General features: G+C 34.3%; 31 non-coding genes across 31 annotated transcripts; all 31 read left to right on the plus strand.

The window, feature by feature from the left end:
• Positions 1-1831: 1831 nt before the first annotated feature.
• TRNAS-GCU (transfer RNA serine (anticodon GCU)) lies at positions 1832-1913 on the plus strand. Its single transcript has one exon. It is a non-coding gene; the product is annotated as a tRNA-Ser (tRNA).
• A 2331-nt stretch (positions 1914-4244) lies between these two features.
• On the plus strand, positions 4245-4326 carry TRNAS-GCU (transfer RNA serine (anticodon GCU)). Its single transcript has one exon. It is a non-coding gene; the product is annotated as a tRNA-Ser (tRNA).
• Positions 4327-4736: 410 nt separating this feature from the next.
• TRNAR-GCG (transfer RNA arginine (anticodon GCG)) lies at positions 4737-4818 on the plus strand. Its single transcript has one exon. It is a non-coding gene; the product is annotated as a tRNA-Arg (tRNA).
• Positions 4819-5714: 896 nt separating this feature from the next.
• On the plus strand, positions 5715-5796 carry TRNAS-GCU (transfer RNA serine (anticodon GCU)). Its single transcript has one exon. It is a non-coding gene; the product is annotated as a tRNA-Ser (tRNA).
• Positions 5797-6199: 403 nt separating this feature from the next.
• On the plus strand, positions 6200-6281 carry TRNAS-GCU (transfer RNA serine (anticodon GCU)). Its single transcript has one exon. It is a non-coding gene; the product is annotated as a tRNA-Ser (tRNA).
• A 409-nt stretch (positions 6282-6690) lies between these two features.
• Positions 6691-6772, plus strand: TRNAS-GCU (transfer RNA serine (anticodon GCU)). Its single transcript has one exon. It is a non-coding gene; the product is annotated as a tRNA-Ser (tRNA).
• A 409-nt stretch (positions 6773-7181) lies between these two features.
• TRNAS-GCU (transfer RNA serine (anticodon GCU)) lies at positions 7182-7263 on the plus strand. Its single transcript has one exon. It is a non-coding gene; the product is annotated as a tRNA-Ser (tRNA).
• Positions 7264-7666: 403 nt separating this feature from the next.
• On the plus strand, positions 7667-7748 carry TRNAS-GCU (transfer RNA serine (anticodon GCU)). Its single transcript has one exon. It is a non-coding gene; the product is annotated as a tRNA-Ser (tRNA).
• Positions 7749-8152: 404 nt separating this feature from the next.
• Positions 8153-8234, plus strand: TRNAS-GCU (transfer RNA serine (anticodon GCU)). Its single transcript has one exon. It is a non-coding gene; the product is annotated as a tRNA-Ser (tRNA).
• Positions 8235-9333: 1099 nt separating this feature from the next.
• On the plus strand, positions 9334-9415 carry TRNAS-ACU (transfer RNA serine (anticodon ACU)). The gene has a single exon. It is a non-coding gene; the product is annotated as a tRNA-Ser (tRNA).
• Positions 9416-9819: 404 nt separating this feature from the next.
• On the plus strand, positions 9820-9901 carry TRNAS-GCU (transfer RNA serine (anticodon GCU)). The gene has a single exon. It is a non-coding gene; the product is annotated as a tRNA-Ser (tRNA).
• A 403-nt stretch (positions 9902-10304) lies between these two features.
• Positions 10305-10386, plus strand: TRNAS-GCU (transfer RNA serine (anticodon GCU)). Its single transcript has one exon. It is a non-coding gene; the product is annotated as a tRNA-Ser (tRNA).
• Positions 10387-10789: 403 nt separating this feature from the next.
• On the plus strand, positions 10790-10871 carry TRNAS-ACU (transfer RNA serine (anticodon ACU)). The gene has a single exon. It is a non-coding gene; the product is annotated as a tRNA-Ser (tRNA).
• A 404-nt stretch (positions 10872-11275) lies between these two features.
• TRNAS-GCU (transfer RNA serine (anticodon GCU)) lies at positions 11276-11357 on the plus strand. The gene has a single exon. It is a non-coding gene; the product is annotated as a tRNA-Ser (tRNA).
• A 403-nt stretch (positions 11358-11760) lies between these two features.
• On the plus strand, positions 11761-11842 carry TRNAS-GCU (transfer RNA serine (anticodon GCU)). Its single transcript has one exon. It is a non-coding gene; the product is annotated as a tRNA-Ser (tRNA).
• A 403-nt stretch (positions 11843-12245) lies between these two features.
• On the plus strand, positions 12246-12327 carry TRNAS-GCU (transfer RNA serine (anticodon GCU)). The gene has a single exon. It is a non-coding gene; the product is annotated as a tRNA-Ser (tRNA).
• Positions 12328-12730: 403 nt separating this feature from the next.
• On the plus strand, positions 12731-12812 carry TRNAS-GCU (transfer RNA serine (anticodon GCU)). Its single transcript has one exon. It is a non-coding gene; the product is annotated as a tRNA-Ser (tRNA).
• An 883-nt stretch (positions 12813-13695) lies between these two features.
• Positions 13696-13777, plus strand: TRNAS-GCU (transfer RNA serine (anticodon GCU)). The gene has a single exon. It is a non-coding gene; the product is annotated as a tRNA-Ser (tRNA).
• Positions 13778-14644: 867 nt separating this feature from the next.
• On the plus strand, positions 14645-14726 carry TRNAS-GCU (transfer RNA serine (anticodon GCU)). The gene has a single exon. It is a non-coding gene; the product is annotated as a tRNA-Ser (tRNA).
• Positions 14727-15131: 405 nt separating this feature from the next.
• TRNAS-GCU (transfer RNA serine (anticodon GCU)) lies at positions 15132-15213 on the plus strand. The gene has a single exon. It is a non-coding gene; the product is annotated as a tRNA-Ser (tRNA).
• A 1099-nt stretch (positions 15214-16312) lies between these two features.
• Positions 16313-16394, plus strand: TRNAS-GCU (transfer RNA serine (anticodon GCU)). Its single transcript has one exon. It is a non-coding gene; the product is annotated as a tRNA-Ser (tRNA).
• A 1362-nt stretch (positions 16395-17756) lies between these two features.
• On the plus strand, positions 17757-17838 carry TRNAS-GCU (transfer RNA serine (anticodon GCU)). The gene has a single exon. It is a non-coding gene; the product is annotated as a tRNA-Ser (tRNA).
• Positions 17839-18710: 872 nt separating this feature from the next.
• Positions 18711-18792, plus strand: TRNAS-GCU (transfer RNA serine (anticodon GCU)). Its single transcript has one exon. It is a non-coding gene; the product is annotated as a tRNA-Ser (tRNA).
• A 403-nt stretch (positions 18793-19195) lies between these two features.
• Positions 19196-19277, plus strand: TRNAS-GCU (transfer RNA serine (anticodon GCU)). The gene has a single exon. It is a non-coding gene; the product is annotated as a tRNA-Ser (tRNA).
• A 404-nt stretch (positions 19278-19681) lies between these two features.
• TRNAS-GCU (transfer RNA serine (anticodon GCU)) lies at positions 19682-19763 on the plus strand. Its single transcript has one exon. It is a non-coding gene; the product is annotated as a tRNA-Ser (tRNA).
• An 872-nt stretch (positions 19764-20635) lies between these two features.
• On the plus strand, positions 20636-20717 carry TRNAS-GCU (transfer RNA serine (anticodon GCU)). The gene has a single exon. It is a non-coding gene; the product is annotated as a tRNA-Ser (tRNA).
• Positions 20718-21120: 403 nt separating this feature from the next.
• TRNAS-GCU (transfer RNA serine (anticodon GCU)) lies at positions 21121-21202 on the plus strand. The gene has a single exon. It is a non-coding gene; the product is annotated as a tRNA-Ser (tRNA).
• Positions 21203-21606: 404 nt separating this feature from the next.
• TRNAS-GCU (transfer RNA serine (anticodon GCU)) lies at positions 21607-21688 on the plus strand. The gene has a single exon. It is a non-coding gene; the product is annotated as a tRNA-Ser (tRNA).
• Positions 21689-22580: 892 nt separating this feature from the next.
• TRNAS-GCU (transfer RNA serine (anticodon GCU)) lies at positions 22581-22662 on the plus strand. Its single transcript has one exon. It is a non-coding gene; the product is annotated as a tRNA-Ser (tRNA).
• Positions 22663-24004: 1342 nt separating this feature from the next.
• On the plus strand, positions 24005-24086 carry TRNAS-GCU (transfer RNA serine (anticodon GCU)). The gene has a single exon. It is a non-coding gene; the product is annotated as a tRNA-Ser (tRNA).
• Positions 24087-24489: 403 nt separating this feature from the next.
• On the plus strand, positions 24490-24571 carry TRNAS-GCU (transfer RNA serine (anticodon GCU)). The gene has a single exon. It is a non-coding gene; the product is annotated as a tRNA-Ser (tRNA).
• Positions 24572-25126: the final 555 nt, after the last annotated feature.

The raw sequence follows: 25126 nt of genomic DNA on the forward strand, positions 1-25126 counted from the left end.
CAAAGCCCAAGATTGCAGGCAGGGCTAATACTGCCAAAACAGGTTGAAATTTGTTAAGCCGATTAGAGGAGCAGAACTCTAAAAACTTGTGTAAATGATAAACCTTCTAGAAAATGTTTGCATGGAACTATTACTACAAATGTTTTTTTTTGTAGATGTGTTCTAGTAGACCTATATATACACTCATCTAGTTCTTGCATGCCATTTAATGACATTTTTATAAACAAGAATAGATTTGATTTTAAATAAGGGAAAATACATTTAGAATACATATTACTGACACTTCTCAAAATTTGTAAAACACTTTTTAGGGATCAGGTTTGGTTATAAAACAGCTGGAAACTAACCAAAGAAAAAAAAAATGAAAATAAGTTGACGAGGTGGCCGAGTGGTTAAGGCGATGGACAGCTAATCCATTGTGCTCTGCATGCATGGCTTCAAATCCCATCCTTGTCGGGTGTTTTTGTAAATGACCCTTATTGTCTTCCAAAGCCCAAGATTGCAGGCAGGGCTAATACTGCCAAAACAGGTTGAAATTTGTTAAGCCGATTAGAGGAGCAGAACTCTAAAAACTTGTGTAAATGATAAACCTTCTAGAAAATGTTTGCATGGAACTATTACTACAAATGTTTTTTTTTGTAGATGTGTTCTAGTAGACCTATATATACACTCATCTAGTTCTTGCATGCCATTTAATGACATTTTTATAAACAAGAAAAGATTTGATTTTAAATAAGGGAAAAAAATTTAGAATACATATTACTGACACTTCTCAAAATTTGTAAAACACTTTTTAGGGATCAGGTTTGGTTATAAAACAGCTGGAAACTAACCAAAGAAAAAAAAAATGAAAATAAGTTGACGAGGTGGCCGAGTGGTTAAGGCGATGGACAGCTAATCCATTGTGCTCTGCATGCATGGCTTCAAATCCCATCCTTGTCGGGTGTTTTTGTAAATGACCCTTATTGTCTTCCAAAGCCCAAGATTGCAGGCAGGGCTAATACTGCCAAAACAGGTTGAAATTTGTTAAGCCGATTAGAGGAGCAGAACTCTAAAAACTTGTGTAAATGATAAACCTTCTAGAAAATGTTTGCATGGAACTATTACTACAAATGTTTTTTTTTTGTAGATGTGTTCTAGTAGACCTATATATACACTCATCTAGTTCTTGCATGCCATTTAATGACATTTTTATAAACAAGAAAAGATTTGATTTTAAATAAGGGAAAAAAAATTTAGAATACATATTACTGACACTTCTCAAAATTTGTAAAACACTTTTTAGGGATCAGGTTTGGTTATAAAACAGCTGGAAACTAACCAAAGAAAAAAAATGAAAATAAGTTGACGAGGTGGCCGAGTGGTTAAGGCGATAGACTGCTAATCCATTGTGCCCTGCATGCATGGGTTCAAATCCCATCCTCGTTGGGTGTTTTTGTAAATGACCCTTATTGTCTTCCAAAGCCCAAGATTGCAGGCAGGGCTAATACTGCCAAAACAGGTTGAAATTTGTTAAGCCGATTAGAGGAGCAGAACTCTAAAAACTTGTGTAAATGATAAACCTTCTAGAAAATGTTTGCATGGAACTATTACTACAAATGTTTTTTTTTGTAGATGTGTTCTAGTAGACCTATATATACACTCATCTAGTTCTTGCATGCCATTTAATGACATTTTTATAAACAAGAAAAGATTTGATTTTAAATAAGGGAAAAAAAAATTTGAATACATATTACTGACACTTCTCAAAATTTGTAAAACACTTTTTAGGGATCAGGTTTGGTTATAAAACAGCTGGAAACTAACCAAAGAAAAAAAATGAAAATAAGTTGACGAGGTGGCCGAGTGGTTAAGGCGATGGACTGCTAATCCATTGTGCTCTGCATGCATGGGTTCAAATCCCATCCTCGTCGGGTGTTTTTGTAAATGACCCTTATTGTCTTCCAAAGCCCAAGATTGCAGGCAGGGCTAATACTGCCAAAACAGGTTGAAATTTGTTAAGCCGATTAGAGGAGCAGAACTCTAAAAACTTGTGTAAATGATAAACCTTCTAGAAAATGTTTGCATGGAACTATTACTACAAATGTTTTTTTTTGTAGATGTGTTCTAGTAGACCTATATATACACTCATCTAGTTCTTGCATGCCATTTAATGACATTTTTATAAACAAGAATAGATTTGATTTTAAATAAGGGAAAATACATTTAGAATACATATTACTGACACTTCTCAAAATTTGTAAAACACTTTTTAGGGATCAGGTTTGGTTATAAAACAGCTGGAAACTAACCAAAGAAAAAAAAAATGAAAATAAGTTGACGAGGTGGCCGAGTGGTTAAGGCGATGGACAGCTAATCCATTGTGCTCTGCATGCATGGCTTCAAATCCCATCCTTGTCGGGTGTTTTTGTAAATGACCCTTATTGTCTTCCAAAGCCCAAGATTGCAGGCAGGGCTAATACTGCCAAAACAGGTTGAAATTTGTTAAGCCGATTAGAGGAGCAGAACTCTAAAAACTTGTGTAAATGATAAACCTTCTAGAAAATGTTTGCATGGAACTATTACTACAAATGTTTTTTTTTTGTAGATGTGTTCTAGTAGACCTATATATACACTCATCTAGTTCTTGCATGCCATTTAATGACATTTTTATAAACAAGAATAGATTTGATTTTAAATAAGGGAAAATACATTTAGAATACATATTACTGACACTTCTCAAAATTTGTAAAACACTTTTTAGGGATCAGGTTTGGTTATAAAACAGCTGGAAACTAACCAAAGAAAAAAATGAAAATAAGTTGACGAGGTGGCTGAGTGGTTAAGGCGATGGACTGCTAATCCATTGTGCTCTGCATCCCATCCTCGTCGGGTGATTTTGTAAATGACCCTTATTGTCTTCCAAAGCCCAAGATTGCAGGCAGGGCTAATACTGCCAAAACAGGTAGAAATTTGTTAAGCCGATTAGAGGAGCAGAACTCTAAAAACTTGTGTAAATGATAAACCTTCTAGAAAATGTTTGCATGGAACTATTACTACAAATGTTTTTTTTTGTAGATGTGTTCTAGTAGACCTATATATACACTCATCTAGTTTTTGCATGCCATTTAATGACATTTTTATAAACAAGAAAAGATTTGATTTTAAATAAGGGAAAAAAAATTTTGAATACATATTACTGACACTTCTCAAAATTTGTAAAACACTTTTTAGGGATCAGGTTTGGTTATAAAACAGCTGGAAACTAACCAAATAAAAAAAATGAAAATAAGTTGACGAAGTGGCCGAGTGGTTAAGGCGATGGACTGCTAATCCATTGTGCTCTGCATGCATGGGTTCAAATCCCATCCTTGACGGGTGTTTTTGTAAATGACCCTTATTGTCTTCCAAAGCCCAAGATTGCAGGCAGGGCTAATACTGCCAAAACAGGTAGAAATTTGTTAAGCCGATTAGAGGAGCAGAACTCTAAAAACTTGTGTAAATGATAAACCTTCTAGAAAATGTTTGCATGGAACTATTACTACAAATGTTTTTTTTTGTAGATGTGTTCTAGTAGACCTATATATACACTCATCTAGTTTTTGCATGCCATTTAATGACATTTTTATAAACAAGAAAAGATTTGATTTTAAATAAGGGAAAATAAATTTTGAATACATATTACTGACACTTCTCAAAATTTGTAAAACACTTTTTAGGGATCAGGTTTGGTTATAAAACAGCTGGAAACTAACCAAAGAAAAAAAAAGAAAATAAGTTGACGAGGTGGTAGAGTGGTTAAGGCGATAGACTGCTAATCCATTGTGCTCTGCATGCATGGGTTCAAATCCCATCCTCGTTGGGTGTTTTTGTAAATGACCCTTATTGTCTTCCAAAGCTTAAGATTGCAGGCAGGGCTAATACTGCCAAAACAAGTTGAAATTTGTTAAGCCGATTAGAGGAGCAGAACTCTAAAAACTTGTGTAAATGATAAACCTTCTAGAAAATGTTTGCATGGAACTATTACTACAAATGTTTTTTTTTGTAGATGTGTTCTAGTAGACCTATATATACACTCATCTAGTTCTTGCATGCCATTTAATGACATTTTTATAAACAAGAAAAGATTTGATTTTAAATAAGGGAAAAAAAATTTAGAATACATATTACTGACACTTCTCAAAATTTGTAAAACACTTTTTAGGGATCAGGTTTGGTTATAAAACAGCTGGAAACTAACCAAAGAAAAAAAATGAAAATAAGTTGACGAGGTGGCCGAGTGGTTAAGGCGATGGACTGCTAATCCATTGTGCTCTGCATGCATGGGTTCAAATCCCATCCTTGACGGGTGTTTTTGTAAATGACCCTTATTGTCTTCGTCTTCCAAAGCCCAAGATTGCAGGCAGGGCTAATACTGCCAAAACAGGTAGAAATTTGTTAAGCCGATTAGAGGAGCAGAACTCTAAAAACTTGTGTAAATGATAAACCTTCTAGAAAATGTTTGCATGGAACTATTACTACAAATGTTTTTTTTTGTAGATGTGTTCTAGTAGACCTATATATACACTCATCTAGTTTTTGCATGCCATTTAATGACATTTTTATAAACAAGAAAAGATTTGATTTTAAATAAGGGAAAATAAATTTTGAATACATATTACTGACACTTCTCAAAATTTGTAAAACACTTTTTAGGGATCAGGTTTGGTTATAAAACAGCTGGAAACTAACCAAAGAAAAAAAAATGAAAATAAGTTGACGAGGTGGCCGAGTGGTTAAGGCGATGGACTGCGAATCCATTGTGCTCTGCATGCATGGGTTCAAATCCCATCCTTGACGGGTGTTTTTGTAAATGACCCTTATTGTCTTCGTCTTCCAAAGCCCAAGATTGCAGGCAGGGCTAATACTGCCAAAACAGGTAGAAATTTGTTAAGCCGATTAGAGGAGCAGAACTCTAAAAACTTGTGTAAATGATAAACCTTCTAGAAAATGTTTGCATGGAACTATTACTACAAATGTTTTTTTTTGTAGATGTGTTCTAGTAGACCTATATATACACTCATCTAGTTCTTGCATGCCATTTAATGACATTTTTATAAACAAGAATAGATTTGATTTTAAATAAGGGAAAATACATTTAGAATACATATTACTGACACTTCTCAAAATTTGTAAAACACTTTTTAGGGATCAGGTTTGGTTATAAAACAGCTGGAAACTAACCAAAGAAAAAAAAAATGAAAATAAGTTGACGAGGTGGCCGAGTGGTTAAGGCGATGGACAGCTAATCCATTGTGCTCTGCATGCATGGCTTCAAATCCCATCCTTGTCGGGTGTTTTTGTAAATGACCCTTATTGTCTTCCAAAGCCCAAGATTGCAGGCAGGGCTAATACTGCCAAAACAGGTTGAAATTTGTTAAGCCGATTAGAGGAGCAGAACTCTAAAAACTTGTGTAAATGATAAACCTTCTAGAAAATGTTTGCATGGAACTATTACTACAAATGTTTTTTTTTGTAGATGTGTTCTAGTAGACCTATATATACACTCATCTAGTTTTTGCATGCCATTTAATGACATTTTTATAAACAAGAAAAGATTTGATTTTAAATAAGGGAAAATAAATTTTGAATACATATTACTGACACTTCTCAAAATTTGTAAAACACTTTTTAGGGATCAGGTTTGGTTATAAAACAGCTGGAAACTAACCAAAGAAAAAAAATGAAAATAAGTTGACGAGGTGGCCGAGTGGTTAAGGCGATAGACTGCTAATCCATTGTGCTCTGCATGCATGGGTTCAAATCCCATCCTCGTTGGGTGTTTTTGTAAATGACCCTTATTGTCTTCCAAAGCTTAAGATTGCAGGCAGGGCTAATACTGCCAAAACAAGTTGAAATTTGTTAAGCCGATTAGAGCAGCAGAACTCTAAAAACTTGTGTAAATGATAAACCTTCTAGAAAATGTTTGCATGGAACTATTACTACAAATGTTTTTTTTTGTAGATGTGTTCTAGTAGACCTATATATACAATCATCTAGTTCTTGCATGCCATTTAATGACATTTTTATAAACAAGAAAAGATTTGATTTTAAATAAGGGAAAAAAAATTTAGAATACATATTACTGACACTTCTCAAAATTTGTAAAACACTTTTTAGGGATCAGGTTTGGTTATAAAACAGCTGGAAACTAACCAAAGAAAAAAAATGAAAATAAGTTGACGAGGTGGCCGAGTGGTTAAGGCGATGGACTGCTAATCCATTGTGCTCTGCATGCATGGGTTCAAATCCCATCCTTGACGGGTGTTTTTGTAAATGACCCTTATTGTCTTCGTCTTCCAAAGCCCAAGATTGCAGGCAGGGCTAATACTGCCAAAACAGGTAGAAATTTGTTAAGCCGATTAGAGGAGCAGAACTCTAAAAACTTGTGTAAATGATAAACCTTCTAGAAAATGTTTGCATGGAACTATTACTACAAATGTTTTTTTTTGTAGATGTGTTCTAGTAGACCTATATATACAATCATCTAGTTTTTGCATGCCATTTAATGACATTTTTATAAACAAGAAAAGATTTGATTTTAAATAAGGGAAAATAAATTTTGAATACATATTACTGACACTTCTCAAAATTTGTAAAACACTTTTTAGGGATCAGGTTTGGTTATAAAACAGCTGGAAACTAACCAAAGAAAAAAAATGAAAATAAGTTGACGAGGTGGCCGAGTGGTTAAGGCGATGGACTGCTAATCCATTGTGCTCTGCATGCATGGGTTCAAATCCCATCCTTGACGGGTGTTTTTGTAAATGACCCTTATTGTCTTCGTCTTCCAAAGCCCAAGATTGCAGGCAGGGCTAATACTGCCAAAACAGGTAGAAATTTGTTAAGCCGATTAGAGGAGCAGAACTCTAAAAACTTGTGTAAATGATAAACCTTCTAGAAAATGTTTGCATGGAACTATTACTACAAATGTTTTTTTTTGTAGATGTGTTCTAGTAGACCTATATATACACTCATCTAGTTTTTGCATGCCATTTAATGACATTTTTATAAACAAGAAAAGATTTGATTTTAAATAAGGGAAAATAAATTTAGAATACATATTACTGACACTTCTCAAAATTTGTAAAACACTTTTTAGGGATCAGGTTTGGTTATAAAACAGCTGGAAACTAACCAAAGAAAAAAAATGAAAATAAGTTGACGAGGTGGCCGAGTGGTTAAGGCGATGGACTGCTAATCCATTGTGCTCTGCATGCATGGGTTCAAATCCCATCCTCGTCGGGTGTTTTTGTAAATGACCCTTATTGTCTTCCAAAGCCCAAGATTGCAGGCAGGGCTAATACTGCCAAAACAGGTTGAAATTTGTTAAGCCGATTAGAGGAGCAGAACTCTAAAAACTTGTGTAAATGATAAACCTTCTAGAAAATGTTTGCATGGAACTATTACTACAAATGTTTTTTTTTGTAGATGTGTTCTAGTAGACCTATATATACACTCATCTAGTTTTTGCATGCCATTTAATGACATTTTTATAAACAAGAAAAGATTTGATTTTAAATAAGGGAAAATAAATTTAGAATACATATTACTGACACTTCTCAAAATTTGTAAAACACTTTTTAGGGATCAGGTTTGGTTATAAAACAGCTGGAAACTAACCAAAGAAAAAAAATGAAAATAAGTTGACGAGGTGGCCGAGTGGTTAAGGCGATAGACTGCTAATCCATTGTGCTCTGCATGCATGGGTTCAAATCCCATCCTCGTTGGGTGTTTTTGTAAATGACCCTTATTGTCTTCCAAAGCTTAAGATTGCAGGCAGGGCTAATACTGCCAAAACAGGTTGAAATTTGTTAAGCCGATTAGAGGAGCAGAACTCTAAAAACTTGTGTAAATGATAAACCTTCTAGAAAATGTTTGCATGGAACTATTACTACAAATTTTTTTTTTTTGTAGATGTGTTCTAGTAGACCTATATATACACTCATCTAGTTTTTGCATGCCATTTAATGACATTTTTATAAACAAGAAAAGATTTGATTTTAAATAAGGGAAAATAAATTTTGAATACATATTACTGACACTTCTCAAAATTTGTAAAACACTTTTTAGGGATCAGGTTTGGTTATAAAACAGCTGGAAACTAACCAAAGAAAAAAAATGAAAATAAGTTGACGAGGTGGCCGAGTGGTTAAGGCGATGGACTGCTAATCCATTGTGCTCTGCATGCATGGGTTCAAATCCCATCCTCGTCGGTTGTTTTTGTAAATGACCCTTATTGTCTTCCAAAGCCCAAGATTGCAGGCAGGGCTAATACTGCCAAAACAGGTTGAAATTTGTTAAGCCGATTAGAGGAGCAGAACTCTAAAAACTTGTGTAAATGATAAACCTTCTAGAAAATGTTTGCATGGAATTATTACTACAAATGTTTTTTTTTGTAGATGTGTTCTAGTAGACCTATATACACTCATCTAGTTTTTGCATGCCATTTAATGACATTTTTATAAACAAGAAAAGATTTGATTTTAAATAAGGGAAAATAAATTTAGAATACATATTACTGACACTTCTCAAAATTTGTAAAACACTTTTTAGGGATCAGGTTTGGTTATAAAACAGCTGGAAACTAACCAAAGAAAAAAAATGAAAATAAGTTGACGAGGTGGCCGAGTGGTTAAGGCGATAGATTGCTAATCCATTGTGCTCTGCATGCGTGGGTTCAAATCCCATCCTCGTTGGGTGTTTTTGTAAATGACCCTTATTGTCTTCCAAAGCCCAAGATTGCAGGCAGGGCTAATACTGCCAAAACAGGTTGAAATTTGTTAAGCCGATTAGAGGAGCAGAACTCTAAAAACTTGTGTATATGATAAACCTTCTAGAAAATGTTTGCATGGAACTATTCTAATCCATTGTGCTCTGCATGCATTGGTTCAAATCCCATCCTCGTCGGGTGTTTTTGTAAATGACCCTTATTGTCTTCCAAAGCCCAAGAACTTATTTATTTGGCTAATACTGCCAAAACAGGTTGAAATTTGTTAAGCCGATTAGAGGAGCAGAACTCTAAAAACTTGTGTAAATGATAAACCTTCTAGAAAATGTTTGCATGGAACTATTACTACAAATGTTTTTTTTTGTAGATGTGTTCTAGTAGACCTATATATACACTCATCTAGTTTTTGCATGCCATTTAATGACATTTTTATAAACAAGAAAAGATTTGATTTTAAATAAGGGAAAATAAATTTAGAATACATATTACTGACACTTCTCAAAATTTGTAAAACACTTTTTAGGGATCAGGTTTGGTTATAAAACAGCTGGAAACTAACCAAAGAAAAAAAATGAAAATAAGTTGACGAGGTGGCCGAGTGGTTAAGGCGATAGATTACTAATCCATTGTGCTCTGCATGCGTGGGTTCAAATCCCATCCTCGTTGGGTGTTTTTGTAAATGACCCTTATTGTCTTCCAAAGCCCAAGATTGCAGGCAGGGCTAATACTGCCAAAACAGGTTGAAATTTGTTAAGCCGATTAGAGGAGCAGAACTCTAAAAACTTGTGTAAATGATAAACCTTCTAGAAAATGTTTGCATGGAACTATTACTACAAATGTTTTTTTTTTGTAGATGTGTTCTAGTAGACCTATATATACACTCATCTAGTTCTTGCATGCCATTTAATGACATTTTTATAAACAAGAAAATATTTGATTTTAAATAAGGGAAAAAAAATTTAGAATACATATTACTGACACTTCTCAAAATTTGTAAAACACTTTTTAGGGATCAGGTTTGGTTATAAAACAGCTGGAAACTAACCAAAGAAAAAAAATGAAAATAAGTTGACGAGGTGGCCGAGTGGTTAAGGCGATGGACTGCTAATCCATTGTGCTCTGCATGCATGGGTTCAAATCCCATCCTCGTCGGGTGTTTTTGTAAATGACCCTTATTGTCTTCCAAAGCCCAAGATTGCAGGCAGGGCTAATACTGCCAAAACAGGTTGAAATTTGTTAAGCCGATTAGAGGAGCAGAACTCTAAAAACTTGTGTAAATGATAAACCTTCTAGAAAATGTTTGCATGGAACTATTACTACAAATGTTTTTTTTTGTAGATGTGTTCTAGTAGACCTATATATACACTCATCTAGTTTTTGCATGCCATTTAATGACATTTTTATAAACAAGAAAAGATTTGATTTTAAATAAGGGAAAATAAATTTAGAATACATATTACTGACACTTCTCAAAATTTGTAAAACACTTTTTAGGGATCAGGTTTAGTTATAAAACAGCTGGAAACTAACCAAAGAAAAAAAATGAAAATAAGTTGACGAGGTGGCCGAGTGGTTAAGGCGATGGACTGCTAATCCATTGTGCTCTGCATGCATGGGTTCAAATCCCATCCTCGTCGGTTGTTTTTGTAAATGACCCTTATTGTCTTCCAAAGCCCAAGATTGCAGGCAGGGCTAATACTGCCAAAACAGGTTGAAATTTGTTAAGCCGATTAGAGGAGCAGAACTCTAAAAACTTGTGTAAATGATAAACCTTCTAGAAAATGTTTGCATGGAACTATTACTACAAATGTTTTTTTTTGTAGATGTGTTCTAGTAGACCTATATATACACTCATCTAGTTTTTGCATGCCATTTAATGACATTTTTATAAACAAGAAAAGATTTGATTTTAAATAAGGGAAAATAAATTTAGAATACATATTACTGACACTTCTCAAAATTTGTAAAACACTTTTTAGGGATCAGGTTTGGTTATAAAACAGCTGGAAACTAACCAAAGAAAAAAAATGAAAATAAGTTGACGAGGTGGCCGAGTGGTTAAGGCGATAGATTACTAATCCATTGTGCTCTGCATGCGTGGGTTCAAATCCCATCCTCGTTGGGTGTTTTTGTAAATGACCCTTATTGTCTTCCAAAGCCCAAGATTGCAGGCAGGGCTAATACTGCCAAAACAGGTTGAAATTTGTTAAGCCGATTAGAGGAGCAGAACTCTAAAAACTTGTGTAAATGATAAACCTTCTAGAAAATGTTTGCATGGAACTATTACTACAAATGTTTTTTTTTTGTAGATGTGTTCTAGTAGACCTATATATACACTCATCTAGTTCTTGCATGCCATTTAATGACATTTTTATAAACAAGAAAATATTTGATTTTAAATAAGGGAAAAAAAATTTAGAATACATATTACTGACACTTCTCAAAATTTGTAAAACACTTTTTAGGGATCAGGTTTGGTTATAAAACAGCTGGAAACTAACCAAAGAAAAAAAATGAAAATAAGTTGACGAGGTGGCCGAGTGGTTAAGGCGATGGACTGCTAATCCATTGTGCTCTGCATGCATGGGTTCAAATCCCATCCTCGTCGGGTGTTTTTGTAAATGACCCTTATTGTCTTCCAAAGCCCAAGATTGCAGGCAGGGCTAATACTGCCAAAACAGGTTGAAATTTGTTAAGCCGATTAGAGGAGCAGAACTCTAAAAACTTGTGTAAATGATAAACCTTCTAGAAAATGTTTGCATGGAACTATTACTACAAATGTTTTTTTTTGTAGATGTGTTCTAGTAGACCTATATATACACTCATCTAGTTTTTGCATGCCATTTAATGACATTTTTATAAACAAGAAAAGATTTGATTTTAAATAAGGGAAAATAAATTTAGAATACATATTACTGACACTTCTCAAAATTTGTAAAACACTTTTTAGGGATCAGGTTTAGTTATAAAACAGCTGGAAACTAACCAAAGAAAAAAAATGAAAATAAGTTGACGAGGTGGCCGAGTGGTTAAGGCGATGGACTGCTAATCCATTGTGCTCTGCATGCATGGGTTCAAATCCCATCCTCGTCGGTTGTTTTTGTAAATGACCCTTATTGTCTTCCAAAGCCCAAGATTGCAGGCAGGGCTAATACTGCCAAAACAGGTTGAAATTTGTTAAGCCGATTAGAGGAGCAGAACTCTAAAAACTTGTGTAAATGATAAACCTTCTAGAAAATGTTTGCATGGAACTATTACTACAAATGTTTTTTTTTGTAGATGTGTTCTAGTAGACCTATATATACACTCATCTAGTTTTTGCATGCCATTTAATGACATTTTTATAAACAAGAAAAGATTTGATTTTAAATAAGGGAAAATAAATTTAGAATACATATTACTGACACTTCTCAAAATTTGTAAAACACTTTTTAGGGATCAGGTTTGGTTATAAAACAGCTGGAAACTAACCAAAGAAAAAAAATGAAAATAAGTTGACGAGGTGGCCGAGTGGTTAAGGCGATGGACTGCTAATCCATTGTGCTCTGCATGCATTGGTTCAAATCCCATCCTCGTCGGGTGTTTTTGTAAATGACCCTTATTGTCTTCCAAAGCCCAAGATTGCAGGCAGGGCTAATACTGCCAAAACAGGTTGAAATTTGTTAAGCCGATTAGAGGAGCAGAACTCTAAAAACTTGTGTAAATGATAAACCTTCTAGAAAATGTTTGCATGGAACTATTACTACAAATGTTTTTTTTTGTAGATGTGTTCTAGTAGACCTATATATACACTCATCTAGTTTTTGCATGCCATTTAATGACATTTTTATAAACAAGAAAAGATTTGATTTTAAATAAGGGAAAAAAAATTTAGAATACATATTACTGACACTTCTCAAAATTTGTAAAACACTTTTTAGGGATCAGGTTTGGTTATAAAACAGCTGGAAACTAACCAAAGAAAAAAAATGAAAATAAGTTGACGAGGTGGCCGAGTGGTTAAGGCGATGGACTGCTAATCCATTGTGCTCTGCATGCATGGGTTCAAATCCCATCCTCGTCGGTTGTTTTTGTAAATGACCCTTATTGTCTTCCAAAGCCCAAGATTGCAGGCAGGGCTAATACTGCCAAAACAGGTTGAAATTTGTTAAGCCGATTAGAGGAGCAGAACTCTAAAAACTTGTGTAAATGATAAACCTTCTAGAAAATGTTTGCATGGAACTATTACTACAAATGTTTTTTTTTGTAGATGTGTTCTAGTAGACCTATATATACACTCATCTAGTTTTTGCATGCCATTTAATGACATTTTTATAAACAAGAAAAGATTTGATTTTAAATAAGGGAAAAAAAATTTAGAATACATATTACTGACACTTCTCAAAATTTGTAAAACACTTTTTAGGGATCAGGTTTGGTTATAAAACAGCTGGAAACTAACCAAAGAAAAAAAATGAAAATAAGTTGACGAGGTGGCCGAGTGGTTAAGGCGATGGACTGCTAATCCATTGTGCTCTGCATGCATGGGTTCAAATCCTCGTCGGGTGTTTTTGTAAATGACCCTTATTGTCTTCCAAAGCTTAAGATTGCAGGCAGGGCTAATACTGCCAAAACAGGTTGAAATTTGTTAAGCCGATTAGAGGAGCAGAACTCTAAAAACTTGTGTAAATGATAAACCTTCTAGAAAATGTTTGCATGGAACTATTACTACAAATGTTTTTTTTTGTAGATGTGTTCTAGTAGACCTATATATACACTCATCTAGTTTTTGCATGCCATTTAATGACATTTTTATAAACAAGAAAAGATTTGATTTTAAATAAGGGAAAAAAAATTTAGAATACATATTACTGACACTTCTCAAAATTTGTAAAACACTTTTTAGGGATCAGGTTTGGTTATAAAACAGCTGGAAACTAACCAAAGAAAAAAAATGAAAATAAGTTGACGAGGTGGCCGAGTGGTTAAGGCGATGGACTGCTAATCCATTGTGCTCTGCATGCATGGGTTCAAATCCCATCCTCGTCGGTTGTTTTTGTAAATGACCCTTATTGTCTTCCAAAGCCCAAGATTGCAGGCAGGGCTAATACTGCCAAAACAGGTTGAAATTTGTTAAGCCGATTAGAGGAGCAGAACTCTAAAAACTTGTGTAAATGATAAACCTTCTAGAAAATGTTTGCATGGAACTATTACTACAAATGTTTTTTTTTGTAGATGTGTTCTAGTAGACCTATATATACACTCATCTAGTTTTTGCATGCCATTTAATGACATTTTTATAAACAAGAAAAGATTTGATTTTAAATAAGGGAAAAAAAATTTAGAATACATATTACTGACACTTCTCAAAATTTGTAAAACACTTTTTAGGGATCAGGTTTGGTTATAAAACAGCTGGAAACTAACCAAAGAAAAAAAATGAAAATAAGTTGACGAGGTGGCCGAGTGGTTAAGGCGATGGACTGCTAATCCATTGTGCTCTGCATGCATGGGTTCAAATCCTCGTCGGGTGTTTTTGTAAATGACCCTTATTGTCTTCCAAAGCATAAGATTGCAGGCAGGGCTAATACTGCCAAAACAGGTTGAAATTTGTTAAGCCGATTAGAGGAGCAGAACTCTAAAAACTTGTGTAAATGATAAACCTTCTAGAAAATTTTTGCATGGAACTATTACTACAAATGTTTTTTTTTGTAGATGTGTTCTAGTAGACCTAGTTTTTGCATGCCATTTAATGACATTTTTATAAACAAGAAAAGATTTGATTTTAAATAAGGGAAAATAAATTTAGAATACATATTACTGACACTTCTCAAAATTTGTAAAACACTTTTTAGGGATCAGGTTTGGTTATAAAACAGCTGGAAACTAACCAAAGAAAAAAAATGAAAATAAGTTGACGAGGTGGCCGAGTGGTTAAGGCGATGGACTGCTAATCCATTGTGCTCTGCATGCATGGGTTCAAATCCCATCCTCGTTGGGTGTTTTTGTAAATGACCCTTATTGTCTTCCAAAGCCCAAGATTGCAGGCAGGGCTAATACTGCCAAAACAGGTTGAAATTTGTTAAGCCGATTAGAGGAGCAGAACTCTAAAAACTTGTGTAAATGATAAACCTTCTAGAAAATGTTTGCATGGAACTATTACTACAAATGTTTTTTTTTTGTAGATGTGTTCTAGTAGACCTATATATACACTCATCTAGTTTTTGCATGCCATTTAATGACATTTTTATAAACAAGAAAAGATTTGATTTTAAATAAGGGAAAAAAAATTTAGAATACATATTACTGACACTTCTCAAAATTTGTAAAACACTTTTTAGGGATCAGGTTTGGTTATAAAACAGCTGGAAACTAACCAAAGAAAAAAAAATGAAAATAAGTTGACGAGGTGGCCGAGTGGTTAAGGCGATGGACTGCTAATCCATTGTGCTCTGCATGCATGGGTTCAAATCCCATCCTCGTCGGGTGTTTTTGTAAATGACCCTTATTGTCTTCCAAAGCCCAAGATTGCAGGCAGGGCTAATACTGCCAAAACAGGTTGAAATTTGTTAAGCCGATTAGAGGAGCAGAACTCTAAAAACTTGTGTAAATGATAAACCTTCTAGAAAATGTTTGCATGGAACTATTACTACAAATGTTTTTTTTTGTAGATGTGTTCTAGTAGACCTATATATACACTCATCTAGTTTTTGCATGCCATTTAATGACATTTTTATAAACAAGAAAATATTTGATTTTAAATAAGGGAAAATAAATTTAGAATACATATTACTGACACTTCTCAAAATTTGTAAAACACTCTAAAAACTTGTGTAAATGATAAACCTTCTAGAAAATGTTTGCATGGAACTATTACTACAAATGTTTTTTTTTGTAGATGTGTTCTTGTAGACCTATTTATACACTCATCTAGTACTTGCATGCCATTTGATGACATTTTTATAAACAAGGAAATATTTGATTTTAAATAAGGGAAAATAAATTTAGAATACATATTACTGACACTTCTCAAAATTTGTAAAACACTTTTTAGGGATCAGGTTTGGTTATAAAACAGCTGGAAACTAACCAAAGAAAAAAATGAAAATAAGTTGACGAGGTGGCCGAGTGGTTAAGGCGATGGACTGCTAATCCATTGTGCTCTGCATCCCATCCTCGTTGGGTGTTTTTGTAATTGACCCTTATTGTCTTCCAAAGCCCAAGATTGCAGGCAGGGCTAATACTGCCAAAACAGGTTGAAATTTGTTAAGCCGATTAGAGGAGCAGAACTCTAAAAACTTGTGTAAATGATAAACCTTCTAGAAAATGTTTGCATGGAACTATTACTACAAATGTTTTTTTTTGTAGATGTGTTCTAGTAGACCTATATATACACTCATCTAGTTCTTGCATGCCATTTAATGACATTTTTATAAACAAGAAAAGATTTGATTTTAAATAAGGGAAAATAAATTTAGAATACATATTACTGACACTTCTCAAAATTTGTAAAACACTTTTTAGGGATCAGGTTTGGTTATAAAACAGCTGGAAACTAACCAAAGAAAAAAAAGAAAATAAGTTGACGAGGTGGCCGAGTGGTTAAGGCGATGGACTGCTAATCCATTGTGCTCTGCATGCATGGGTTCAAATCCCATCCTCGTCGGGTGTTTTTGTAAATGACCCTTATTGTCTTCCAAAGCCCAAGATTGCAGGCAGGGCTAATACTGCCAAAACAGGTTGAAATTTGTTAAGCCGATTAGAGGAGCAGAACTCTAAAAACTTGTGTAAATGATAAACCTTCTAGAAAATGTTTGCATGGAACTATTACTACAAATGTTTTTTTTTGTAGATGTGTTCTAGTAGACCTATATATACCCTCATCTAGTTCTTGCATGCCATTTAATGACATTTTTATAAACAAGAAAAGATTTGATTTTAAATAAGGGAAAATAAATTTAGAATACATATTACTGACACTTCTCAAAATTTGTAAAACACTTTTTAGGGATCAGGTTTGGTTATAAAACAGCTGGAAACTAACCAAAGAAAAAAATGAAAATAAGTTGACGAGGTGGCCGAGTGGTTAAGGCGATGGACTGCTAATCCATTGTGCTCTGCATCCCATCCTCGTCGGGTGTTTTTGTAAATGACCCTTATTGTCTTCCAAAGCCCAAGATTGCAGGCAGGGCTAATACTGCCAAAACAGGTTGAAATTTGTTAAGCCGATTAGAGGAGCAGAACTCTAAAAACTTGGGTAAATGATAAACCTTCTAGAAAATGTTTGCATGGAACTATTACTACAAATGTTTTTTTTTGTAGATGTGTTCTAGTAGACCTATATATACACTCATCTAGTTCTTGCATGCCATTTAATGACATTTTTATAAACAAGAAAAGATTTGATTTTAAATAAGGGAAAAAAAATTTAGAATACATATTACTGACACTTCTCAAAATTTGTAAAACACTTTTTAGGGATCAGGTTTGGTTATAAAACAGCTGGAAACTAACCAAAGAAAAAAAAAATAAATGAAAATAAGTTGACGAGGTGGCCAAGTGGTTAAGGCGATGGACAGCTAATCCATTGTGCTCTGCATGCATGGGTTCAAATCCCATCCTCGTCGGGTGTTTTTGTAAATGACCCTTATTGTCTTCCAAAGCCCAAGATTGCAGGCAGGGCTAATACTGCCAAAACAGGTTGAAATTTGTTAAGCCGATTAGAGGAGCAGAACTCTAAAAACTTGTGTAAATGATAAACCTTCTAGAAAATGTTTGCATGGAACTATTACTACAAATGTTTTTTTTGTAGATGTGTTCTAGTAGACCTATATATACACTCATCTAGTTCTTGCATGCCATTTAATGACATTTTTATAAACAAGAAAAGATTTGATTTTAAATAAGGGAAAATAAATTTAGAATACATATTACTGACACTTCTCAAAATTTGTAAAACACTTTTTAGGGATCAGGTTTGGTTATAAAACAGCTGGAAACTAACCAAAGAAAAAAAAGAAAATAAGTTGACGAGGTGGCCGAGTGGTTAAGGCGATGGACTGCTAATCCATTGTGCTCTGCATGCATGGGTTCAAATCCCATCCTCGTCGGGTGTTTTTGTAAATGACCCTTATTGTCTTCCAAAGCCCAAGATTGCAGGCAGGGCTAATACTGCCAAAACAGGTTGAAATTTGTTAAGCCGATTAGAGGAGCAGAACTCTAAAAACTTGTGTAAATGATAAACCTTCTAGAAAATGTTTGCATGGAACTATTACTACAAATGTTTTTTTTTGTAGATGTGTTCTAGTAGACCTATATATACCCTCATCTAGTTCTTGCATGCCATTTAATGACATTTTTATAAACAAGAAAAGATTTGATTTTAAATAAGGGAAAATAAATTTAGAATACATATTACTGACACTTCTCAAAATTTGTAAAACACTTTTTAGGGATCAGGTTTGGTTATAAAACAGCTGGAAACTAACCAAAGAAAAAAATGAAAATAAGTTGACGAGGTGGCCGAGTGGTTAAGGCGATGGACTGCTAATCCATTGTGCTCTGCATCCCATCCTCGTCGGGTGTTTTTGTAAATGACCCTTATTGTCTTCCAAAGCCCAAGATTGCAGGCAGGGCTAATACTGCCAAAACAGGTTGAAATTTGTTAAGCCGATTAGAGGAGCAGAACTCTAAAAACTTGTGTAAATGATAAACCTTCTAGAAAATGTTTGCATGGAACTATTACTACAAATGTTTTTTTTGTAGATGTGTTCTAGTAGACCTATATATACACTCATCTAGTTCTTGCATGCCATTTAATGACATTTTTTATAAACAAGAAAAGATTTGATTTTAAATAAGGGAAAATAAATTTAGAATACATATTACTGACACTTCTCAAAATTTGTAAAACACTTTTTAGGGATCAGGTTTGGTTATAAAACAGCTGGAAACTAACCAAAGAAAAAAATGAAAATAAGTTGACGAGGTGGCCGAGTGGTTAAGGCGATGGACTGCTAATCCATTGTGCACTGCATGCATGGGTTCAAATCCCATCCTCGTCGGGTGTTTTTGGAAATGACCCTTATTGTCTTCCAAAGCCCAAGATTGCAGGCAGGGCTAATACTGCCAAAACAGGTTGAAATTTGTTAAGCCGATTAGAGGAGCAGAACTCTAAAAACTTGTGTAAATGATAAACCTTCTAGAAAATGTTTGCATGGAACTATTACTACAAATGTTTTTTTTTGTAGATGTGTTCTAGTAGACCTATATATACACTCATCTAGTTCTTGCATGCCATTTAATGACATTTTTATAAACAAGAAAAGATTTGATTTTAAATAAGGGAAAAAAAAATTAGAATACATTTTACTGACACTTCTCAAAATTTGTAAAACACTTTTTAGGGATCAGGTTTGGTTATAAAACAGCTGGAAACTAACCAAAGAAAAAAAATGAAAATAAGTTGACGAGGTGGCCGAGTGGTTAAGGTGATGGACTGCTAATCCATTGTGCTCTGCATGCATGGGTTCAAATCCCATCCTCGTCGGGTGTTTTTGTAAATGACCCTTATTGTCTTCCAAAGCCCAAGATTGCAGGCAGGGCTAATACTGCCAAAACAGGTTGAAATTTGTTAAGCCGATTAGAGGAGCAGAACTCTAAAAACTTGGGTAAATGATAAACCTTCTAGAAAATGTTTGCATGGAACTATTACTACAAATGTTTTTTTTTGTAGATGTGTTCTAGTAGACCTATATATACACTCATCTAGTTCTTGCATGCCATTTAATGACATTTTTATAAACAAGAAAAGATTTGATTTTAAATAAGGGAAAAAAAAATTTAGAATACATATTACTGACACTTCTCAAAATTTGTAAAACACTTTTTAGGGATCAGGTTTGGTTATAAAACAGCTGGAAACTAACCAAAGAAAAAAAATGAAAATAAGTTGACGAGGTGGCCGAGTGGTTAAGGCGATAGACTGCTAATCCATTGTGCTCTGCATGCATGGGTTCAAATCCCATCCTCGTCGGGTGTTTTTGTAAATGACCATTATTGTCTTCCAAAGCCCAAGATTGCAGGCAGGGCTAATACTGCCAAAACAGGTTGAAATTTGTTAAGCCGATTAGAGGAGCAGAACTCTAAAAACTTGTGTAAATGATAAACCTTCTAGAAAATGTTTGCATGGAACTATTACTACAAATGTTTTTTTTTGTAGATGTGTTCTAGTAGACCTATATATACCCTCATCTAGTTCTTGCATGCCATTTAATGACATTTTTATAAACAAGAAAAGATTTGATTTTAAATAAGGGAAAATAAATTTAGAATACATATTACTGACACTTCTCAAAATTTGTAAAACACTTTTTAGGGATCAGGTTTGGTTATAAAACAGCTGGAAACTAACCAAAGAAAAAAATGAAAATAAGTTGACGAGGTGGCCGAGTGGTTAAGGTGATGGACTGCTAATCCATTGTGCTCTGCATCCCATCCTCGTCGGGTGTTTTTGTAAATGACCCTTATTGTCTTCCAAAGCCCAAGATTGCAGGCAGGGCTAATACTGCCAAAACAGGTTGAAATTTGTTAAGCCGATTAGAGGAGCAGAACTCTAAAAACTTGTGTAAATGATAAACCTTCTAGAAAATGTTTGCATGGAACTATTACTACAAATGTTTTTTTTGTAGATGTGTTCTAGTAGACCTATATATACACTCATCTAGTTCTTGCATGCCATTTAATGACATTTTTTATAAACAAGAAAAGATTTGATTTTAAATAAGGGAAAATAAATTTAGAATACATATTACTGACACTTCTCAAAATTTGTAAAACACTTTTTAGGGATCAGGTTTGGTTATAAAACAGCTGGAAACTAACCAAAGAAAAAAATGAAAATAAGTTGACGAGGTGGCCGAGTGGTTAAGGCGATGGACTGCTAATCCATTGTGCACTGCATGCATGGGTTCAAATCCCATCCTCGTCGGGTGTTTTTGGAAATGACCCTTATTGTCTTCCAAAGCCCAAGATTGCAGGCAGGGCTAATACTGCCAAAACAGGTTGAAATTTGTTAAGCCGATTAGAGGAGCAGAACTCTAAAAACTTGTGTAAATGATAAACCTTCTAGAAAATGTTTGCATGGAACTATTACTACAAATGTTTTTTTTTGTAGATGTGTTCTAGTAGACCTATATATACACTCATCTAGTTCTTGCATGCCATTTAATGACATTTTTATAAACAAGAAAAGATTTGATTTTAAATAAGGGAAAAAAAAATTAGAATACATTTTACTGACACTTCTCAAAATTTGTAAAACACTTTTTAGGGATCAGGTTTGGTTATAAAACAGCTGGAAACTAACCAAAGAAAAAAAATGAAAATAAGTTGACGAGGTGGCCGAGTGGTTAAGGTGATGGACTGCTAATCCATTGTGCTCTGCATGCATGGGTTCAAATCCCATCCTCGTCGGGTGTTTTTGTAAATGACCCTTATTGTCTTCCAAAGCCCAAGATTGCAGGCAGGGCTAATACTGCCAAAACAGGTTGAAATTTGTTAAGCCGATTAGAGGAGCAGAACTCTAAAAACTTGGGTAAATGATAAACCTTCTAGAAAATGTTTGCATGGAACTATTACTACAAATGTTTTTTTTTGTAGATGTGTTCTAGTAGACCTATATATACACTCATCTAGTTCTTGCATGCCATTTAATGACATTTTTATAAACAAGAAAAGATTTGATTTTAAATAAGGGAAAAAAAAATTTAGAATACATATTACTGACACTTCTCAAAATTTGTAAAACACTTTTTAGGGATCAGGTTTGGTTATAAAACAGCTGGAAACTAACCAAAGAAAAAAAATGAAAATAAGTTGACGAGGTGGCCGAGTGGTTAAGGCGATAGACTGCTAATCCATTGTGCTCTGCATGCATGGGTTCAAATCCCATCCTCGTCGGGTGTTTTTGTAAATGACCATTATTGTCTTCCAAAGCCCAAGATTGCAGGCAGGGCTAATACTGCCAAAACAGGTTGAAATTTGTTAAGCCGATTAGAGGAGCAGAACTCTAAAAACTTGTGTAAATGATAAACCTTCTAGAAAATGTTTGCATGGAACTATTACTACAAATGTTTTTTTTTGTAGATGTGTTCTAGTAGACCTATATATACACTCATCTAGTTCTTGCATGCCATTTAATGACATTTTTATAAACAAGAAAAGATTTGATTTTAAATAAGGGAAAAAAAATTTAGAATACATATTACTGACACTTCTCAAAATTTGTAAAACACTTTTTAGGGATCAGGTTTGGTTATAAAACAGCTGGAAACTAACCAAAGAAAAAAAAAATAAATGAAAATAAGTTGACGAGGTGGCCAAGTGGTTAAGGCGATGGACAGCTAATCCATTGTGCTCTGCATGCATGGGTTCAAATCCCATCCTCGTCGGGTGTTTTTGTAAATGACCCTTATTGTCTTCCAAAGCCCAAGATTGCAGGCAGGGCTAATACTGCCAAAACAGGTTGAAATTTGTTAAGCCGATTAGAGGAGCAGAACTCTAAAAACTTGTGTAAATGATAAACCTTCTAGAAAATGTTTGCATGGAACTATTACTACAAATGTTTTTTTTGTAGATGTGTTCTAGTAGACCTATATATACACTCATCTAGTTCTTGCATGCCATTTAATGACATTTTTATAAACAAGAAAAGATTTGATTTTAAATAAGGGAAAATAAATTTAGAATACATATTACTGACACTTCTCAAAATTTGTAAAACACTTTTTAGGGATCAGGTTTGGTTATAAAACAGCTGGAAACTAACCAAAGAAAAAAAAGAAAATAAGTTGACGAGGTGGCCGAGTGGTTAAGGCGATGGACTGCTAATCCATTGTGCTCTGCATGCATGGGTTCAAATCCCATCCTCGTCGGGTGTTTTTGTAAATGACCCTTATTGTCTTCCAAAGCCCAAGATTGCAGGCAGGGCTAATACTGCCAAAACAGGTTGAAATTTGTTAAGCCGATTAGAGGAGCAGAACTCTAAAAACTTGTGTAAATGATAAACCTTCTAGAAAATGTTTGCATGGAACTATTACTACAAATGTTTTTTTTTGTAGATGTGTTCTAGTAGACCTATATATACCCTCATCTAGTTCTTGCATGCCATTTAATGACATTTTTATAAACAAGAAAAGATTTGATTTTAAATAAGGGAAAATAAATTTAGAATACATATTACTGACACTTCTCAAAATTTGTAAAACACTTTTTAGGGATCAGGTTTGGTTATAAAACAGCTGGAAACTAACCAAAGAAAAAAATGAAAATAAGTTGACGAGGTGGCCGAGTGGTTAAGGCGATGGACTGCTAATCCATTGTGCTCTGCATCCCATCCTCGTCGGGTGTTTTTGTAAATGACCCTTATTGTCTTCCAAAGCCCAAGATTGCAGGCAGGGCTAATACTGCCAAAACAGGTTGAAATTTGTTAAGCCGATTAGAGGAGCAGAACTCTAAAAACTTGTGTAAATGATAAACCTTCTAGAAAATGTTTGCATGGAACTATTACTACAAATGTTTTTTTTGTAGATGTGTTCTAGTAGACCTATATATACACTCATCTAGTTCTTGCATGCCATTTAATGACATTTTTTATAAACAAGAAAAGATTTGATTTTAAATAAGGGAAAATAAATTTAGAATACATATTACTGACACTTCTCAAAATTTGTAAAACACTTTTTAGGGATCAGGTTTGGTTATAAAACAGCTGGAAACTAACCAAAGAAAAAAATGAAAATAAGTTGACGAGGTGGCCGAGTGGTTAAGGCGATGGACTGCTAATCCATTGTGCTCTGCATCCCATCCTCGTCGGGTGTTTTTGTAAATGACCCTTATTGTCTTCCAAAGCCCAAGATTGCAGGCAGGGCTAATACTGCCAAAACAGGTTGAAATTTGTTAAGCCGATTAGAGGAGCAGAACTCTAAAAACTTGTGTAAATGATAAACCTTCTAGAAAATGTTTGCATGGAACTATTACTACAAATGTTTTTTTTGTAGATGTGTTCTAGTAGACCTATATATACACTCATCTAGCTCTTGCATGCCATTTAATGACATTTTTTATAAACAAGAAAAGATTTGATTTTAAATAAGGGAAAATAAATTTAGAATACATATTACTGACACTTCTCAAAATTTGTAAAACACTTTTTAGGGATCAGGTTTGGTTATAAAACAGCTGGAAACTAACCAAAGAAAAAAATGAAAATAAGTTGACGAGGTGGCCGAGTGGTTAAGGCGATGGACTGCTAATCCATTGTGCACTGCATGCATGGGTTCAAATCCCATCCTCGTCGGGTGTTTTTGGAAATGACCCTTATTGTCTTCCAAAGCCCAAGATTGCAGGCAGGGCTAATACTGCCAAAACAGGTTGAAATTTGTTAAGCCGATTAGAGGAGCAGAACTCTAAAAACTTGTGTAAATGATAAACCTTCTAGAAAATGTTTGCATGGAACTATTACTACAAATGTTTTTTTTTGTAGATGTGTTCTAGTAGACCTATATATACACTCATCTAGTTCTTGCATGCCATTTAATGACATTTTTATAAACAAGAAAAGATTTGATTTTAAATAAGGGAAAAAAAATTTAGAATACATTTTACTGACACTTCTCAAAATTTGTAAAACACTTTTTAGGGATCAGGTTTGGTTATAAAACAGCTGGAAACTAACCAAAGAAAAAAAATGAAAATAAGTTGACGAGGTGGCCGAGTGGTTAAGGTGATGGACTGCTAATCCATTGTGCTCTGCATGCATGGGTTCAAATCCCATCCTCGTCGGGTGTTTTTGTAAATGACCCTTATTGTCTTCCAAAGCCCAAGATTGCAGGCAGGGCTAATACTGCCAAAACAGGTTGAAATTTGTTAAGCCGATTAGAGGAGCAGAACTCTAAAAACTTGGGTAAATGATAAACCTTCTAGAAAATGTTTGCATGGAACTATTACTACAAATGTTTTTTTTTGTAGATGTGTTCTAGTAGACCTATATATACACTCATCTAGTTCTTGCATGCCATTTAATGACATTTTTATAAACAAGAAAAGATTTGATTTTAAATAAGGGAAAAAAAATTTAGAATACATATTACTGACACTTCTCAAAATTTGTAAAACACTTTTTAGGGATCAGGTTTGGTTATAAAACAGCTGGAAACTAACCAAAGAAAAAAAGGAAAATAAGTTGACGAGGTGGCCGAGTGGTTAAGGCGATGGACTGCTAATCCATTGTGCTCTGCATCCCATCCTCGTCGGGTGTTTTTGTAAATGACCCTTATTGTCTTCCAAAGCCCAAGATTGCAGGCAGGGCTAATACTGCCAAAACAGGTTGAAATTTGT

Source organism: Rhinoderma darwinii, chromosome 3, assembly GCF_050947455.1.
Source record: "Rhinoderma darwinii isolate aRhiDar2 chromosome 3, aRhiDar2.hap1, whole genome shotgun sequence".
In the NCBI taxonomy this organism is placed as follows: Eukaryota; Metazoa; Chordata; class Amphibia; order Anura; family Rhinodermatidae; genus Rhinoderma; species Rhinoderma darwinii.